The sequence below is a fragment of the Pinus tabuliformis genome, chromosome 2_2, assembly GCF_031772625.1.
Source record: "Pinus tabuliformis cultivar Carrire ecotype Pingquan chromosome 2_2, CPIR1, whole genome shotgun sequence".
Taxonomy (NCBI): domain Eukaryota; kingdom Viridiplantae; phylum Streptophyta; class Pinopsida; order Pinales; family Pinaceae; genus Pinus; species Pinus tabuliformis.
The window spans coordinates 1,098,394,396-1,098,408,517 of record NC_142300.1 but is presented as its reverse complement, the minus strand read 5'-3'; positions in this window follow the sequence as shown (position 1 = coordinate 1,098,408,517).

Below are 14,122 nucleotides of genomic sequence, written 5' to 3'. Positions count from 1 at the left end.
CCATGGATCATTACCATGGTTTCCTCATACCATCGAACTAATAACATGGGCCCATTACATTGTTACTAACTACTTGTAGTCCCTTACATGATATGGGTTAACCACCTTATTTATTACTATGGCCCATCCCATTATTACATTATTACCTTGGGTACCTCCTTTTTTACCCCATATTACCCCCTAGGTATATAACATTCCACTCCCCTTAGCATGTTTCATCCCTGAAACATGGTAAGAACACAAATAATAAGATATACTCAAAAGAGTAGTCCACTGGTACCATGCATGTGTATCTAGCCATCCAAGAGAAAGATGAACCCTCGATCTCGCTAGTGTCGCACTCGCTTGAGATGGAAGCTGACCATGGTAGCTCTTCTGTGTTGACGTGTAGTAGGTGGATCTTTGCTCCTCTCTATCTGTCCGATGGGGGTTGTTGTCCTTGTGGCTAATTGGTTGCCATCTTATTGGTCGTTGTCTTGCGGGGTGATGTGGGCGATGATATGTTGAAGTTTTAACCCACAGTGTCTTTTTCTTTAATTCACCCCTTACTGGATCCTGACTGTTATGTTGTGGTGCCTGCTGTGGTGTCTTATCTTCCAATATTACTTCCACCACTGAGCCCTCATCTGATGTATCAACACCTTTAACCTTTTCTGCTTCAACCTCTATTTGTGTTTGATTGTCAACCATCAACTGCTCATCATCTGATATGTTAGTCCCTGAAACATCTTCTGTGTCAACTTCTGTGGACTCTACCTGTTTATTGATAGAAATATCCTATAATGTAATTTTCTTCTTTTTATACCAGAGCTTTAGGAATTTATTTTGTATGTTAATATTTATAGTACCCACAGATTCCATCCAAGAATATCCTAAAACAACATTCATATTATCCATCTTTGAAGTATAAAAATCACCATGCAACACATACTTATCCATAGAAATCTTCAAATCCTTATACACTTGAACATCCTCATCATCCACCTGTGTGTTTTCAATGTGTTTTGCAAGAACTTGAAATTTATTTGCCAAATTAACATTGATGAAATTATGCTTGCAACTAGGATTTATAGAAACAATGATCTTCTCTTTCTGAATCAATCCATGAACCTGCAGTAAGGAGATACCAGCAGAAAATAACCCTTTAGGTTCCTTGGTTTCCTTCTTTTCTGTAAAAATAAAATCTTTGCTAGGCTGTGTGTCTGTCTATGTGAGCTTATCCACAAGATTATTTTTATGGTCAAAGTGGTCCATGATAGCTTTTGTGAATATGTCCCAAGTCAAGGGCCTTCGATAGCAATGTTGATGCCTTTACCACCATTGCCATCTTTCATTTTCCAAGTAAAGTTTTCCCATTCTCAGCTGAGTCTCATTATCCATGATGTAATTCAAACTAAAAATTTCTCCATTTGTGCTAGCCATTTGGCTGGATGAGAGCCATCAAATTTATACAAGTCCCTCAAACTCTGAGCTAGGCCCGACATCACAAAAAAAATTGACAAAAATTTGAAATTTTCACAGTTTAGTCAATATTGCTAAGAATCCCTATTATGAACTATTTTCATAAATAGAACAATCATTTTGGATCTGTCCATGTGATATAAATCTTGATCTAGGCACAGGAATTTCGGATTTGCGCTGCAACTCTCCAACCGTCCCCAAAATTTCTGCAAAAAAGAGCTGATTTTAAATTAGCGATATCTCCCTCATCCGGACTCTGATTCGACTGATTTTTTTTTTTTGAAATTGGGTATTTTTTCACAAAGAATCTAGATATGCAATTAGATTTTGTAGATCTTTCCCCAGGACATCTAGATCGGCGCCGAAAACTCGCTGCCCCGAAAAATTGTTTGCAACCCCACTGATTTTTAGATCAGCGATATCTCCTTCATCTGGACTCCGATTCAACTGATTTTTCTTTTTGAAATCTGCTAATCCAAATCTGCAATTAGATTTAGTAGATCTTGAACCAAAACGTATAGATCTGATCTGCAAACTCACCGCCCCTGAAATCCTGCAAAAAAAAAAAAAAATCTCCATTTTTGCCCAAGAAAGTGCTCTGATACCACTTCTTATAGATCTAACCCAGAAATATATGAGAATAGAAATAAACCCAAGAATAACAAGATCTGAATATATAAATGCTTCACTTTATTAGTATCAAACCCTTAAGGTAGGGCAACACCATACATTCACTCCTTAAGGAAGGAGAACACTCCACAAGCCATATGTGTTAGGCTCCTATACTACTAGTGTAACCCCTTATTGTTATTAGTATAACCCACTTATTATATTGATGTACCCATGTAGTGCCCATATTGTTACTATTGTACCCCATAGAAGCCCACTATTGTTATTATTATGCCCTTACATTATTATTGTTATGTCGGCTCTGATTATGTTATAACCCCTTAGACTCCTATATATAGAAAGGAGGTCTTTTCATTTGTATCATCCAAGAATTGTTAATTTATGTAATCTAAAGGAGGTTGCCCCCTCGAAGAGGCTGAATTCTAAGGCGTTGATCTTTCTTTTCTATCTTTTCTTGAGCTGGTTTCATAACATTTGGTATCAGAGCTTTGGATTCTAGGGTTTCGCTGCTCCAAACAAGTCATCGTGGAATTTTCGCTATAACTTTTTTTCTGTGACGTTTCAGAAGTTGCAAAAAAAAAACCCATTTGAGAAGAATTGACGTTGAAACTTGGGTCCGAATTTCAGAGATTTTTACGCGATAATTTCGGAGATATGATCTGAGGAAGTTGGTCTTTTTGCAGACTCCTGAATTACACTCAAAACAGGTGACCTGGGGAAAATTGTCATAACTTTCTTTCTGAACATCGGATTGAAATTTCGTAAGAAGGTACAGAAAGAGGACAGACTGTAGTTTCTGTTTATATATATTTAAGAGTCAAAGGTTGAAACAGTGACACGCGACACTTCATATAAGTTCGCTATACTGAACTAGTCTATAATCAGGTCATTACGGGAGATTGTGCATAACTCTTTCTTGGAGAATCCAATTTGGATCAGACTTGTGGCATTGGAAAGAGGACACAGAGGGCTACTACAGGTCACAAATTCAGAACTTAAAGATCCGAAAGTACAAATTTACAGTCGTTTCAAGGTAGAGCTCCTAAAATTAAGAAAAAGCAAGATGAGGAAGTTTGATGGCAAGGATCCGGTAAATTGGATACTTCAGATGGAGCAATATTTTGATATACATGGTGTACAACTGTTACAAAAGGTATGTATTGCATCTTCATATTTAGAACCAGATCAATTTTTATGGTACAAAGGGCTTTGTTCTCGTAAAAAACTTGTTACGTGGTCAATTTTCACGGAGGAAATGATAGCACATTATGAGGATACAAAGAGCAACAACTTCTTTAGAGCAACACCACAACAATTGGAAAGAGTAAAAGGGCTTTGTGACATAATGGAAAGAAAAATTATGGAAACCAGGAAGCATACCCCTCACAACTATAAAGATGGAAGTGTTGTTTCTCCCAGCCTTCCACAACCTGCAAGGGTTACACCACAACAATTGGAAGAAAAAAGAGAAAAAGGGCTTTGTTACCATTGTGATAGCAAATGAACTAAAGGTCATAGGTGTGCTGAGAAGAAATTATTTTACATAGAATATGAAGAGGAGGAAGAAAAGGATCAAGAAACATCAAAAGAAGAGGATATACGTCAGGACACCACCCCAGAAAAAGAAGAAATGAATCAGACCATATCTTGTAAAGCATTGGCAAGAATTACCACTCCTCAAACTCTCAATATAGAAGGACATATCAAGAAGAAAAATGTGCAAGAAGTGAAAGATCACATCGAGAAAGAAGAAATGAATCCAACCATATCTTGTAATTCAATGGATGAAATTACCACTCCTCAAACTATCAAGATAGAAGGACACATCAAGAAGAAAAATGTTCAAGAAGTGAAAGATCACATCGAGCATCAAGAAATGAATCCGACCATATCTTGTAAAGGACTGGAAGAAATTACCACTCCTCAAAAGATAGAAGGACATATCAAGAAGAAAAAGGTTCAAGCAGAGAAAGATCATATCGAGCATCAACAACAAGTTCTCCAACTTTTAAAGGATAACACCACTTCGGTGCAAAATCAAATGAAACAACAGGTAGATCAACATCGTAGTGAAAAATGTTTTGATGTAAGTGATTGGGTATTTTTACTGCTACATCTCAAGCAAGCTATTTATGAGAAGGAAATGTTGGCAATACTACATGCACTTAAAAAATGGCGACCTTACCGAATGGGAAGACTCTTCAAGGATGAGGATGTGGAAGCATTGTTTTGTGCTATTTATATAATCCAACCAAATTGGATAAACGAAGCAACAGATGAATGGAAGAAGAACGAAGAAGTATGGCCACTTATTCAAAAGTTGCAAAAGATCCCAATTCAAGCACTATTGCCAGAAATTGAAGAGGAAGGAAAAATCATATTGGAACCTGGAGCAGTCACAGAAACAAGAACCCGACAGCTACGAAATCGATCAATTTCAGAGTATCTCATCAAGTGGAAGAACTTACCCACTGAATATTCCACATGGGAGGACAAGAATTTTATATAGAAGCATCAAGAACTACTCAAGCGTTGAGGACAACGCTTTTTGAAGGAGAGGGGAATGTTAGGCTCCTATACTACTAGTGTAACCCCTTATTTTTATTAGTATAACCCACTTATTATATTGATGTACCCATGTAGTGCCCATATTGTTACTATTGTACCCCATAGAAGCCCACTATTGTTATTATTATGCCCTTACATTATTATTGTTATGTCGGCTCTGATTATGTTATAACCCCTTAGACTCCTATATATAGAAAGGAGGTCTTTTCATTTGTATCATCCAAGAATTGTTCATTTATGTAATGTAAAGGAGGTTGCCCCCTCGAAGAGGCTGAATTCTAAGGCGTTGATCTTTCTTTTCTATCTTTTCTTGAGCTGGTTTCATAACAATATGCCTATTCATACAATATTCTTTGACATTATTCCTTGACTTGGAGTCTCTAGCCTCTATATAGGCCTCATACATACAATACCATGGGTCATTACCATGGCTCCCTCATGCCGTCGAACTAATACCATGGGCCCATTACATTATTACTAACTACTTGTGGTCCCTTACATGATATGGGTTAACCACCTTATTTATTACTATGGCCCATCCCATTATTACATTATTACCTTGGGTACATCCCTTTGTACCCCATATCATCCCCCCTAGGTACCTAGGTACCCCATATTATAGTTCTGATACCACTTGTTATGGATCTGATCTAAAAATATAAGACAATGCAAATAAAGCCAAGGAAAAAAAAAAGTGGAGAATTTTTTTTTTGCAAGAATTCGGGGGCGGTGAGTTTGCAGATCAGATCATACATTTTGGTGAAGATATGCAAAATCTAATTGTAAATCTGGATTCTATGTGAAAAAATACTCGATTTAAAAAAAAAATCGGTCGAATCGGAGTCCGAATGAAGGAGATATCGCTGATTTAAAAATCAGTGGGGTTGCAGACAAATTTTCAGGGCAGCGAGTTTTTCGCGCATAATTGTTTTTTATATTTTTTGTAGGATTTTGAGGGCGGCGAGTTTGCAGATTAGATCTGTATGTTTTGGTGCAATATCTGCAAAATCTAATTGTAGATCTGGATTCTATGTGAAAAAATACCCGATACCACTTGTTATAGATCTAACCCAGAAATATATGATGTTATAGCTCTGATTCCACTTGTTATAGATCTAACCTAGAAATATTATAGATCTGATATGAAAATATAACACAATGCAAATAAACCCAAGAATAATAAGATCTGAATATAGATAGAAATGATTCTTTATTGATGAAACCCTTAAGGTAGGGCAACACCATACATTCACTCCTGAAGGAAGGAGAACACTCCACAAGCCATAAGCTTGTTCATCCAATATTCCTTGACACAATTCCTTGACATCTCTCTATATGGAGTCTCTAGCCTCTATATAGGTCTCCTACATACAATACCATGGATCATTACCATGGTTCCCTCATACCATCGAACTAATACCATGGGCCCATTACATTATTACTAACTACTTGTGGTCCCTTACATGATATGGGTTAACCACCTTATTTATTACTATGGCTCATCCCATTATTACATTATTACTTTGGGTACCTCCCTTTGTACCCCATATTATCCCCCTAGGTATATAACACAAAACCATACCCCAGCTAATGGTTTTCTTAGATGGGATCAAAACATCCGTTACTAGTCTCAATACCACAGGCAAATACCATGGTAAGGATCCTTGGTATTTAGAATACCATGGCGTAGAAACTATACGCTCCTTTGCTTCTTCATACTCGCGTGTGTACATGGCTTAGCTTAACAGAACCCTTGTATACTTCTTGAAATTTCAACTTTTTCATTTCTCTGCCTCTGAACTGCTATGCCTTTGATCAAATTCTCTATCACATGTAGACACATCTTGTTTACATCTTCATCAAGTAGGTTTCCATAAAATGAAAACTCATTAGGTAGGTTGCCATCAAGGACAACACATAATTCATATTGCCAACAATCTCCCCCTTTGGACTTGATGGCAACCACTTTGGTGTTTGGTCACCACAAACTATAGATATTTGTAAAACACGTCAAGCCAAACACCAATATTTTCAAACACCAAGTTACTCTCCCCCTTTGACATCAAGGGCAAAGGGCTAACCAATACTGAATGAAGGCTTCTATCTTGAGTGATGTAGATCTAAACTGCTGAGTATGAATATTGAAACCGAACATGCTCCCCTTGAACACATGTTGAACTTTCTGAAGTATGTACAATGAAGTACATGGATTTATGACTCATATGACTTGTCCTATCACCAAGGACTCAAAATTACATCAATCACCCAATCACAATGGGTTTACAAATTACATCACATGTCCAAAAGGACTTCACCACAATAGTCCATACATGACTGAATTTTAGAATGATTACATCATAGGTATTTACGTGACCTTCACATCAAATGACATTTATAACTAAGACAAAGAACCTCAATAAGACCATTATAGTCATTGACAACTATCATACACCACATCTGATTTGTACCATAAGCATCTGTCAGTAGCACCAAGAACAACAACTTGTATATTTCGATCATCAATTCACATCATAAGACAATGTAGCTTCAATATCATCAACCTATTAATAAGCATCATTATGTATCAAGAAAACATAATGCCAACAATGCATTATTAGAAGCATAAAAAATGCTCCCTTGAACCCGTGCCAACTATTCGTTGTCAGATTTGATCATATAATTTCATATATCAGTAAGAATTCATCAAAGCATTGTCATCAAGAAGTCATCCATTAAGATATCAACAACTTATAAAGGCCAAAATCACTTCTAAATATCAACAACAGATTGTAATCATTAACCATTAGAATATGAAATCCAAACAATAATTGACTGAAGCATATTAGACCCTTTTCCTGAGTTTGTCCCACTGTTTCTTCATCATAATAAGATATAGATGATTGTTTAGTTCAGATCTCGCATATACACATGACTTTTATTTATAGGATCCACGTACAGAAAGTGAAATAATTAAATTTCACAACTTCATCTACCCTTGAGTTTGTTTTGTCTGTACCTGTTTATTGTTACTAGACCAGAGGCACTGTCAATAGTATAAGTGACATGAAAATAAAAAAACAAGCATGGGAGTCATTACAAATGTATTACCACCCCAAGATTACACATCACTGATCCTGAAGACCTGATAATCATCTTTTGTTTTCATGAGGTCAAGTACCTCTCACCACTTCTACAGTTATTGATAGAAATATTCATTTAAGAATTAGGGAATGCAATAGGCACCATCTTCTTTTACTATGAGTTTGAATCTTTCTCATATTTATGAGAATTTCATTCTTCAAATACATATAATTTTTCTGGATTTCTATATCCTCTTGCTATGACTTTTCCAGTCAATTCATTCATAACCTTGCACTTGGTTGATGTAAATAGAATTATATTTCCCTTATATTCCATTTGACCTACACTTAGAATATTATGCTTTAGCCCTTGAACTAATAAAGCATCAGTTTCTCCTCCAGTTTTATTAATTTTGGATTTACCTTGTCCCAGTACTTTTGCTAAAACATTAATTCCAAGAATAACATTACCATGTTGGTTTGCCTGAGAGTCTCCATTTTACTCTTATCTCCAGTCATGTGATGAGAGCATCCACTATCTATGTACCATTCATCTTCATCTTTAAATGAGAAGAGAGCAATACCACACCTTATATGTTCTTATTCTTCTTTCTTATTATGATAAATGTTGGTGGATCCATCTTTTTTAGGTCTTCTGACATTAATGTTCTTATCTGGTTTCTTACCATGTTGTCTGCGGTGATCCATAGACTTGTTCTTGTATTCTTTTTTTACATGCCCAAAATTATTACAAGCATAACATCTTATATGTTTCATATTCCTTCCATTGCAATCAATGGCTTCGTGACCAAACATATTACAAGCAAGACAATATCCATTAAAGTACCTAGAAGATGATAATCTTTATGTGAGACGATTATTATCTTGAAACATTCTACTTCTGCAATTGGCTATGTGTCCATAATTATGACATATAGAACATTCAACATTATTGATCAGAGGATAAAATTGATTAACACTTCTATAGTTAGGAGTAAATGGTTTCCTTCGAATATTTTCTATCCTTGTTTGTTGATGAGGTTGACTTCCTATCTCTTTGTTGAGAATTTCAAAATTTTCATTAGAATTCCTTGCCTTAGCTTATGAAGTAGATTCTCCTTCAAAAGTTTCATGAAATCTAAGACCAGATTTGATGGCAGGAGACCTTTGACTACTAAGAATATTATCCAAAATATTAGTACTATCTTGAAATCGTAAATGTTTATCTTTTTCTTCTAATTTAACTTTTAGGATATTTACCTCAACCTGATATTGCTTTTCCTTTTCTAGATACTGCTTCTTCATAATTTCTTCAACCTTTCTTCCTTCCTCTATTGGTTGTTTTAATTTGAGAATCTCTTCTTTCAACCCATTTTCGTGTTCTTCAAATGCTTGAAGTAGTTCATTCCGCTTATCTGATTTTTCAAGATATGCTCTTAGTGAGATGACCTCAGCTTCAAGACCTTCACAATATGGGTTAGATACCATACCAACATGATCCTTGTTTTCATAAGCCTACAACTTATCTTTAAGATTAACAATCTTTTTCAAATCAAGATCAAGTTTTGTTCTAAGATCAAAAATTTCTTCTAACCTGTCTTCTTTTGAATTAGCAACTCCATCTGTCATTTTGGACACATTGTTAGATATACGATTACTTGAGAAATATTCCTTTGGGACTTATTCATGTATTTCTTATAGCTTATCCCACACTTGCTTTTTAGTAGCATAATGCATAAACTTATTCAATATTGAATCAAATATGCTACAAAAGATGTTACTCAAAGCCTTACTGTTCTTTTGCACTTCCTTGTCTGATGGAGGAAACTTGGTGTAACCATTACACACTAGATGCCAGACATCAAGATTCATTAGATTATACTTCATCTTTTATTTCCATTGTTGATAATTATCTTTTCTTAGCATAGGCACATCTATATTTTCCATTGATTCTAACTTGCCTTGATCTACTGCTTCTAGAGGCATCATTTTTTAATCTATTTTCTCTTTAGAGTGCTTACTTTCACTTTTACCCATAAATGCAAGATCAGTAGTTTCACTATCATCATCACTATCATTATTTAATATATAAGGAAATGGATCAGATTTTGAACAAAAACCCATACCTGATGATGCATCATCTTCTTCATTCTTGACCAATAGAAAGTCGGTTTCTCCCTAACTTGAATATTCGCTGACATCTATAACTGTCACTGCATCTGATATATTCTTGTCAAACTTTTCAATAAAAGTACCATTTTCTTCTAGGCCATCAAACTCATTATCACTTTTATCTTCAAATTCCATAAGTGAGTGACAATCTTGATTAGACTCACCTTCTTCACCATTTCAAAGACCATCATTGTCTTCATGTGTATAAAAACTTCTCTTGTTTTCAAAACTCTTCCTATTTGTTTTTGCAGCTTCTTTTCCTTTCTCCTGATTTTATCTATATGGACACTTAGTAGCTTAATGACCAACTCTACCACAAGAAAAACATTTGAAAGGAAGCTTACCTATGAATCTTCTAGTACCCACTTGGAGTTTCTTTACGAATTTGTCCTCTTCTTCTTCTGATACATAACCTAATTCCTCCTTTTCTTTTCCTTTTTCAATAGCTTTGAAGGTTTCTTCTCTCATGTCTGAAGGACCACCTTTCCTCATCTCAAATGCTGTCAATATTACATGGAGTTGATCAAGTGTGATACTTTTCAGATCCTGCATTCCTTCAATAAAAGAGACTTTAGAGTCAAACTTCAGAGTCAGAGATCTCAAAATATTTTTAACAATAGTAGCATATTTTATTTCTTCACCAAGAATTCTCGTGGACTTATCAATCTCATATACTCTAAGAAAAAATACTGCAATTCTTTCATCATCATGCATTTTCAATGTCTCATACTGTCTTCTGAATGTTTGAAGTTTATCACTTTTTACCTTCATGTCACCCTCATAACTTTGGATAATATTATCCCACATTCCCTTTACTATGTTCTGTTGCATTACCTTCACAGACTCGGACTCGACCAAACTTCCCAAGATGGCATTTACAACTTTTTCATTGGTTTCATACTATCACTTTACTGCAGTATATAAAGGAATAGAGGTTGGATATTGATATCCACTTTCAACGATTTTCCATACATCATCTCTTAGTGCCTGAAATTATGCTGTCATCCTAACTTTCTAAAAGACTAAGTTACTTCCATTAAATATAGTAGGTCTGATAAAAAAAACTCCTTCGTGACTACTCATCTTGACGGATCTCCTTCAAGTGATCAAGCTTCTACTAAAGGACCTTCTCTAATACTAATTGTTGGGAAAAATACTGAGGGGGAGGGTGGGGGGTGAATCAATATTTTCAAAACATTAAACTTTTCAATTTCATATCCTAATTTCTGTACAAAATTTTACTGAAGGTAACCGCATGTGTACGTGATTGTTATTAAAACAACTAGTGTATATCCAATAAAATTACTTTTCAATTAATTCATGTTTTGTTTATCTTATGCTAGTGCATCAGTACTTCATTCAACATTATATAAATAATAACCATGTGTAGTAAGAACAAAATAAGCCATCACACATAATCAACACACATGAACACCAAGATTTAAGTTGGAAACCCAAAGTGGGAAAAAACCACCACTGTTGTCATCTCTGTCTTCTTTTTAATATAAAGGAAAAATTCTTACAATCTTGTATTGGCACATACTCATACTAGCATGTAGGCATCCACCTATAGAACGCTACAACCTTCACTCATTCTCCATCACCCACTTGAAGGGAGCACAAACCCCCTAATCTTGTTTATTGGCACCCACTGGAAGAGAGGTTCCAACCCCCTGATATGATTTACCAGCTACTATTGAAAGGAAGCTTGAACTCCCTCAATGAAGGCCCTAACTGTCAACACCTTAAGGGATCGCGTTTCATAAATTTTCATACTAGATCCACTCGCTACAATACATCGCAACTTGTAGGCCACGTTTCATCAAATTTTCAGACTGGACCCACTACCAACATTTTAGCCCAAAACCAATCATCAAAACTGAAAATTATCACTATAAAAAAACACTCAATCATCTATCTCTAACCTAATTTAATCAACCATCAATTGAAACCCAATAACTGAATCAACCAAATCAACCAAAACTCAACCATTCAACTGAAATCAAAATCAATCAACCTAAATAATCAGAACAGTCAGATCATTGTAACCAAAATACTAATGAACATACTCCACATCACAGAAACCAAATTTTGTTACTAAAAACCCCGATCAACCATATGTCAAAATATATATGCTACTTTACAGTAGAAAACCTGCTTGTGTATGCATTTTCCATGAAGCATACCTACATACAGATCTTAAATCATTGATTTTTGAAAACTAAACCATTGTCATTCTGAAATAAATACTGAATCATACTCATATCTACTCCATCATTCTAAAACAACCACAGAAGCTTTACTGAACTTCAATCACAAACAACAAGTATCATCATCATTCTTCAATCAATCAATCCTTAATCAAAACATCACTGATTAAGCCCAGATCATCAAGAAGACTTCATTGAGAGATAACAGAAACACAGTAAGATTGGTTAAATGGATCAGAAATCCTTTTCATCAAAACCCTAGTTTTTGTACGCGCTTTCCTTAAATCATATCCATGTGTATAAGAGTTTTTCAAAATAAATCCACGTATACATGACTTACTAGTATCACACCCGAAGGCTATAAAACCCATGTACAGATATGCAATTTCTGAATCAAACCCACACTACAAAACATAACTTCAGACATACCCAGATCTTGGCATACACAAAAAAAATCATGTGTCAAGACACTATCAACACAAATCAAATTACCTCATAATCAAGATCGTCATCTCAAATCTATTGGATCTGATCCATCATCAAATTCTCAGGTGCATACTTAGTTTTAGATCAAGCAAAACATCAATAGCCCATTACATGCATATTTTCTTCAGATCTAACTATTCATAAAGTATTCATCATTTGCACACTATTACCACTTTGATCTTCATCTCCTTATATAGCTTAGCTCTTATCCAATACCACAAGTCAAAATCATACCCTAGCTGATGGTTTTCTTATAAGGAATCGAAACATACATTACTGGGCTCAATACCACAAGGAAATACCATGGTAAGGACCCTTGGTGTTTAGAATACCATGGTGTGAAAATTGTATGCTCCTTTGCTTCTTCATACCCACGTGTGTACGCGACTTTCCTTAAAAGAACCCACATATACTTCTTGAAAATTAAACTTTGTCATTTTTGTGCCTCTAAACGGTTATGCCTTTGATAAAATTCTCTGTCACATGTAGACACATCTTGTTTACATCTTCATCAAGTAGGTTTCCATCAAAGAAAAACTCATCAGGTAGGTTTCCATCAAGGACAACACATAATTCATAATGCCAACATAACTTTTATTGAATGAATTGAAACTAATTTTAAATAATTTCAATTTACTTTATCAGGCACCTATATTTAATAAAATTAACTCTTTTGCATGGGATTTAATTAAAAGTTTCACATCATCTTAAAATGAAGTATTTTGATTTTCTTCCATGAAAATAATCATAATTTCTATTTTAGAGAAACATGAAAGTACATTCCAAAGGAAATAATGCTACAACGAGAATCAGAAATCATATCTATTTTCCAAAACACCTCTTTTCCAAAATTGGGCTATTCTATATATATCTCCTAGCAATATATAGTTACATGAATTCATAGTACCCAAAGAGTGACCTTCACTAAAGACCATTTGTTACAACATATTAGATTTAATAAAAAACAATAGAGGAATCCAACTTAAGTTCTTCCAAAACAAATGAATTTAAATGGATATTTAGAGTTACTATCAAAAGAGTGTCCACCACATGGTTGAATTCTTTATACAAATGACAAAAATATATATCTTTGAATAATATAAATATCTCCTTGATTTGTTTTTTGACTATTTCAGGGCCCATGCCCATAACCTTATTATGACCTTGCATCCAATCAATGAACAAGGTATAATTCCTAAAGATTTATTTCCTTTGGATATAATTATAAATTGTAGTTTTGAGTAATGAAAACAAAGCATTAAATACACATAATTTGTGATGTTTAGAAATTGATAAAGAAAATTTTACCCAAGAAAAGTGTCCCTTCAACTGCTTGCAACATCAAAGAATCCCACCAAAGAGACTTATCAATGAATGGACCTTTAGTCAAATGATGATCTAGGGAATAAATTCTATCCATCAAAGGAATTATCCATGACATGGATTGAACACCCACTTTCAAATATGATTTTATTATGAGCCATCCAAATCCCCCATGTGGTGATTAAAGGGACC